Source organism: Aegilops tauschii, chromosome 2 (genome assembly GCF_002575655.3).
Source record: "Aegilops tauschii subsp. strangulata cultivar AL8/78 chromosome 2, Aet v6.0, whole genome shotgun sequence".
In the NCBI taxonomy this organism is placed as follows: domain Eukaryota; kingdom Viridiplantae; phylum Streptophyta; class Magnoliopsida; order Poales; family Poaceae; genus Aegilops; species Aegilops tauschii.
Genome location: NC_053036.3, coordinates 193,542,700 through 193,549,262, shown reverse-complemented (window position 1 = coordinate 193,549,262; position 6,563 = coordinate 193,542,700).

Below are 6,563 nucleotides of genomic sequence, written 5' to 3'. Positions count from 1 at the left end.
TCAGCTTTTGAGACTTTGATTCTGGTGCAACATCCTCTTCCTCTTCTTCTTCATCTTCATCATATGAGTGTCTCTCAAATTCTGCCATGGGATCTACTTTCTTGCACCATCTTCCTCTCTTCCTTCCCCGCTTCTTCTTGCCCTCACCAGCAGCCTCTCCACCAGTTGATTTGGAAGTACCAAGGGTGGAGGCTCTGGCCTTAGACATGGGCACTCTCTTGGCAGGTTCCTTCTTGTGTAGTCCTGGCTTAGTTGCAGCAGCAGTAGCAGCATATTCCTTTTTCAGCACCTTCTTCTTGGAGTCGACTTCTTCCTCAGCAGCAACATAATCCTCATCTTCTGAGTCAGAGTTTCTCTTCCTCCTTGTCCTTGTAGCTGCTTTGGGCAAGTTGCTTGGGGTGCTCCTGCTACCCTCATCATAGCTGCTAGAGGGACTAGTGCCCTCACTCATGTTCACCTGCTCTTCTGACTTGTTTTGGCTATCACTCTGATCAGACATTCTGGGAAACCAAACTAATAGTTGACCCTGTGAATAGTTATAGATGAGATAGAGTGGATGAGCATCACAAAGCGCAGAGATTTTTGTAAAACAAATTAGTCAAAAACTTAGTTTTAGTTTTCCACAGAAAGCATTTCGGAGCTACCGATTTGTTAAACTCGGTGACACCGAAGCAACTTTTGGAGTCTAAACTAGTGAAATCAGTCAGACCGAGACACAGTTCGGTGACTCCGAGATTGCTAGGGTTTCACTGAGAGTTGAACTCAGTCGCACCGATTTGCAAGTTTCGGTCAGACCGAAAAGTGCAAGTGCAATGGCCTAAGCCAAATCAGTGAGACTGATTTCCACAACTCGGTCGGTCCAAGATGAGTTCGGCGGAAACCTAACCCTAAATTTTCGAATCAAATCTAGTCTAAAGGATGTTTTTGCTAGACAGGAAGATCTCATACATGGTAAGGAACATTGCATTTGCTTTGTGCTAAGAATCGAAGTAAAGAACAGCACAAAGATTCGAACTCATACCCTAGTTCGGTGATGAGCTCGCTACGGCGGCAATGACAGGGTTGAATTCCGTTGACGGCGGTGGAGACCAGCGGCGGGGCGTCGCTGGCGGCGAGAGGATGATCCGGAGACCCGAGGCGGCAGAGTAGGACACGCGCGGGCTGAGAGGTTTTGGAGGAATTTCCAAAATTTGACCCGACGGTATATATATCCTGACCCTATCGGTGTGACCGAGTGGAACAACTCGGTGGCACCGAGATGCAGAACCGCAAGCAGTTACTGCAACTCGGTGTGACCAAAAATTTCTAATTGGTTACACCAAGATTGAAAACCTAGATCAACTCAGTGAACTCGGTCAGACCGAAAAGGATGAATCTGTCAGACCGAAATGCACAGAGAGGTTTTGGAAGTTTAAGTCTATGATGAATCGGGGACTCCGAGTGCTCCTCACGCAGAGTGTTCGAATTTGATTTGATCAAACTTTGTGATGTAGCGTGAATAGAGTTTGAGACGAGAAAAGCATAGATAGCTAGAGGAAGTTCTTAGGCATTCTTGTCCATCTATTTGGCAAAAATAAAAAGAGCCAAACAATCAAATCAACAAATGGATGTCCTCGAATGAGAAAAATATGCAACCAACATGCTCACACAATAAAATGGCAAATGAAATATGTGACAAAGCATGCACAAACACTCTAGCATCTATCAAGCAATTGGCGATGACTTGGTCATCTATATATGAGTATATTGACTTAGGAGTCAAATGAGAACATTTGATCATAGGTCATACTCATCGTTTAAGCACAAGTGGGGTTACCACTTTTACATAAAGCATTGTTGTGTTCACACCATTAGAGTTGCTTTAGCTCAGTTTTTAGATTATAGCTCCCCCTAGATGTGATATCCCCCCAAAGAGGGATGAACTAACCTTGGGTTTTGTCGATGATGACTTCATGTAGATGTTGAAGATGTGGATGCTCAATGTTGATGTAAATCATTTGGAGCAATCCATTGGAGTGAGTTGCACTTTCAATACCTACACGGGTTAGGCCCACAAGGAACAGACAAAGATATCCATAGACATAGAGTGAAGTTCACACAAGATGATGTCCATGAAAGCATTAGGTTACCTTGTCCCTTGTCTTACCAACAAGAGGGTTTGTGACTCCTTGAACTAGTGCAAGATGTGGAATTTGTTTGCACTTGTCCTCGCCAAGATGATATGAGTGAAATATGTTGGCGGAGTCACCCTCAAGAGCTCTCTAGTTCTTCTTCTTCTAGATCCACATCATCTTGATGGGAATCCTTGGAGTTGTAGTCATACTTGATGAACTAGAACTTGATGTAGTCTTGGGAACCCACTTGACCAAGGCCTTGGGAGCTTCTTCAAATGCATCAATCTCCTCTTGAAGCTTGTCCCTGCCTTTTTGCTTGTGGTCTTGTGGTGGAAGATCATCTTGAGCTTGTGTCCCCTTGAAAGAAGTAGGATCATACTTCTCTTGCTGAGGAACAAACTTCGTCTTGAGGTATTGATCTTCTTCCCACTCAACTCCATTGGCATTGAACTTTCGTTCAAAACCAACACCTTGATTCTTCCGGTGCCTTCCTTGCTTGCGTACAATTTCCTCAAATTGCTTACTTCCGGCAAGGCTCTTGTAAACACCTTTCTCTATAATTCCCTTCAATAAGCTATTTTCTTGCTCAAGTGTAACTTGGCAAGAGAATCATTAGTGGAATCAAGAGAACTACTAGAAGCAACAATATTGGATTTAACATGATTATTGTTACTACTAGAAGAAGAATCTTTCTTGTTCTTGTTGCTAGACTTTACTTGTGGCATGTAAGTAGACAAGAGTAAACGCTTGGCAATGTAAGAAGAACTTTTCTTGCGAAGATCATCATTGATTGTTTTTAAGAACCCATGCTCTTGCTCAAGGTTGAGCTTTTCAAAGCGTAGCTTCTCATGAGTCTTTAAAAGCTCTCGATGATCTTCCAAGGTAGTTTCATGAGCTAACTTAAGAGTGTTTAGTTCTTTAGTTAGACGCTCAATCTCCTTCTTATCATCATCATTCGTTTTACCTTGATTAGCATGATTAATAGCAAGTTCATCATAGTTTTCATCACTAGAGTTGTCAACAAGTAAATCATCATCACCTAGCAAATCATCTTCATCACTATTGAAATCAACATACTCGGGGTGTGATACCTTTGGGCCTTTAGCCATGAAGCATCTTCCAGTTCCTTCATTTGGTGAGTCAAATATGTCGTAGGAGTTGGTTGACACCGGCAACACCTTCATCTTGAGTATATTCGGAGTCGGAGTGATAACTTCTCTCGGAGTGATGGTCGGAGTCGGAGCCGGATACCCATTCACCAACATGAGCTTGATGTCTTCGTTTTGTGTAACTCCTTGATGACTTGTCATTCCTTTCCGAATCCTTGCTTCTGCGAGAGGTTCTTCGTTCATAACGCTCATCTCTACTCCTTCTCTCTTTTGGGGGTGATTCTTCTCTTCTACTTCTCCTTTTAGGTGAGTCTTATCTTGTTTTGTAGGGAGCCGTACACTCATTGGAGTAGTGTCCGGGTCTTTCACAATTGTAACAATTATGCTCACGACTCGAATATCTTTTGTCATTGTAGGACCTTGACTTGGTACTTCTTTTTTTGCTTCTACTCTTGTAGAACTTGTTGAAGTTTTTCACCATTAGGCTCAATTCCTCATTGAAGGCTTCTTTCTCACTTGATGATGTAGGAGCATCACATGAGGCTTTGTAAGCACCACTTGACTTGTTGTGAAGCTCTTCTTTATCCTTGAGTGGCATCTCATGAGCAACAATTCTTCCAATGACTTCCGTTGGCTTGAGATCTTTGTAATTGGGCATCATTTGGATCAATGTGCACACGGTATAATATTTTCCGTCCAAGGCTCTTAGGATCTTCTTGATGATGAATCTATCGGTCATCTCTTCACTTCCTAAGCCGGCAATCTCATTTGTGATGAGAGCAAGACTATAGTACATTTCAGCGACACCTTCACCATCCTTCATTTTGAACTTGTCAAGCTGACTTTGAAGCACATCCAATTTGGATTGCTTGACGGAGTCGGTGCCCTCATGCATATCAATCAAAGTATCCCAGATTTCCTTTGCATTCTCAAGACGGCTGATTTTGTTGAATTTTTCGGGGCACAATCCGTTGAAGAGGATATCGCAAGCTTGAGCATTGTATTGCAGCATCTTCAACTCTTCCACGGTAGCTTCACGGTTTCGTTCTCTCCCATCAAAGAATTCACCTTGCAAGCCAATACACACAATAGCCCAAACGGCGGGGTTATGTCCAAGAATATGCATTTTCATCTTATGCTTCCAACTAGCAAAATTAGTGCCGTCAAAGTAAGGACCTCAACGGTGGTAATTTCCCTAGCTAGATGCCATACTCTCCTAGGTTGTGAAACCAAGGCTGTGATCACCAAAGCTATGGAAATCAAGGCAAATGGAGACCAAAGCTCTGATACCACTTGTAGGATCGAAAGTATGTCTAGAGGGGGTGATTAGACTACTTGACCAAATAAAATTTAGCATTTTCCAAAATTTAAGTGTTGGCAGATTTTAGCAACTTAGCACAAGTCAAGTAATAAACCTACACATGCAAATCTAAGAGTATAGCAGCGGAATGTAAATCATTGCATATGAAGGTAAAGGGAGGAGTTTGGAGGGAGCAAACACAATGTAGACACAAAGATTTTTCCTGTGGCTCCGATAGGTGGTGCTATCGAACATCCACGTTAATGGAGACTTCAACCCACAAAGGGTAATGGTTGCGCCAGTGATACGTCTCCGTCGTATCTACTTTTCCAAACACTTTTGCCCTTGTTTTGGACTATAACTTGCATGATTTGAATGGAACTAACCCGGACTGATGTTGTTTTCAGCAGAATTGCCATGGTGTTATTTTTGTGCAGAAATAAAAGTTCTTAGAATGACCTGAAACTTCACGGAGAATATTTTTGGAATTTATAAAAAATACTGGCGAAAGAATCAAGACCAGGGGGCCCACGCCCTGTCCACGAGGGTGGGGGCGCGCCCCCTGCCTCGTGGGCCCCCTAGTGCTCCACCGACCTCAACTCCAACTCTATATATTCACGTTCGGGGAGAAAAAATCAGAGAGAAGGATTCATCGCGTTTTATGATACGGAGCCGCCGCCAAGCCCTAAACTCTCTCGGGAGGGCTGACCTGGAGTCCGTTCGGGGCTCCGGAGAGGGGAATCCGTCGCTGTCATCATCATCAACCTTCCTCCATCACCAATTTCATGATGCTCACCGCCATGCGTGAGTAATTCCATCGTAGGCTTGCTGGACGGTGATGGGTTGGATGAGATTTATCATGTAATCGAGTTAGTTTTGTTAGGGTTTGATCCCTAGTATCCATTATGTTCTGAGATTGATGTTGCTATGACTTTCCTATGCTTAATGCTTGTCACTAGGGCTCGAGTGCCATAATTTCAGATCTGAACCTATTATGTTTTCATGAATATATGTGAGTTCTTGATCCTATCTTGCAAGTCAATAGTCACCTACTATGTGTTATGATCCGGTACCCCCGAAGTGACAATAATCGTGACCACTCCCGGTGATGACCGTAGTTTGAGGAGTTCATGTATTCACTAAGTGTTAATGCTTTGGTCCGGTACTCTATTAAAAGGAGGCCTTAATATCCCTTAGTTTCCAATAGAACCCTGCTACCATGGGAGGGTAGCACTACAAAAAAAATACACTTCCGTGATGATACGTGTTTGTCACAGTAGGTCGCGTTTTTTGTCATGCATGTACATCCATGACAATTTTATGACAGAATCAAGATAGTCATACCTGTGCTGTCGTAGAAGTGTTCCATGACATTACCAAAATTATCATCACGGAAGTGTCCACTTCCATGACGATAAATCGCGCGTCACAGAAGTGCTTTCGTCAAGGGTGACCGACACGTGGCATCCACCGTAACAGAACGCCGTTAAGCTATCGGGTCCGGTTTTGGATCCGATAACCTGCTAACAGCCCTGACCAATGGGGATTTTCCATGTGTAAAATCATCATTGGCTGGAGGAAACACGTGTCGGCTCACCGTTAGGACAGATGTCATCCACTCATTGGACCGAAGGCGCCTATGATACGTCGACACGTGGCATGGCCGAACAGAGGCCCATTCCTGTGAAAAGGCCGCCCCGTTTGACTTGGTCAAAAGGTGGCGGGCCGGCCCACGGAAAGCATGTTAACGGCTTGTTCGCATATAGCCCATTTACAGCCCGCTAACCCAGGGCCCGTTATGACCTATCCGAATTAGGCCCAGTAGCATCATCTGGGCCGTCCAATATGATTCCAGCCCATTTTAAGTTCCGGCCCATGTATGGCCCATGACGTCTTTCGGCCCATATGAGGCCCTTTGTAACTCTTGGCCCATTAACGGCCCGTGGTGAAACTGGCCCGTAATGAACAGTGTATCACTTTATACCCATTAACGGCCCATTAATCCATTGGGCCATTTGCAGCCCATCTTATCATTCGACC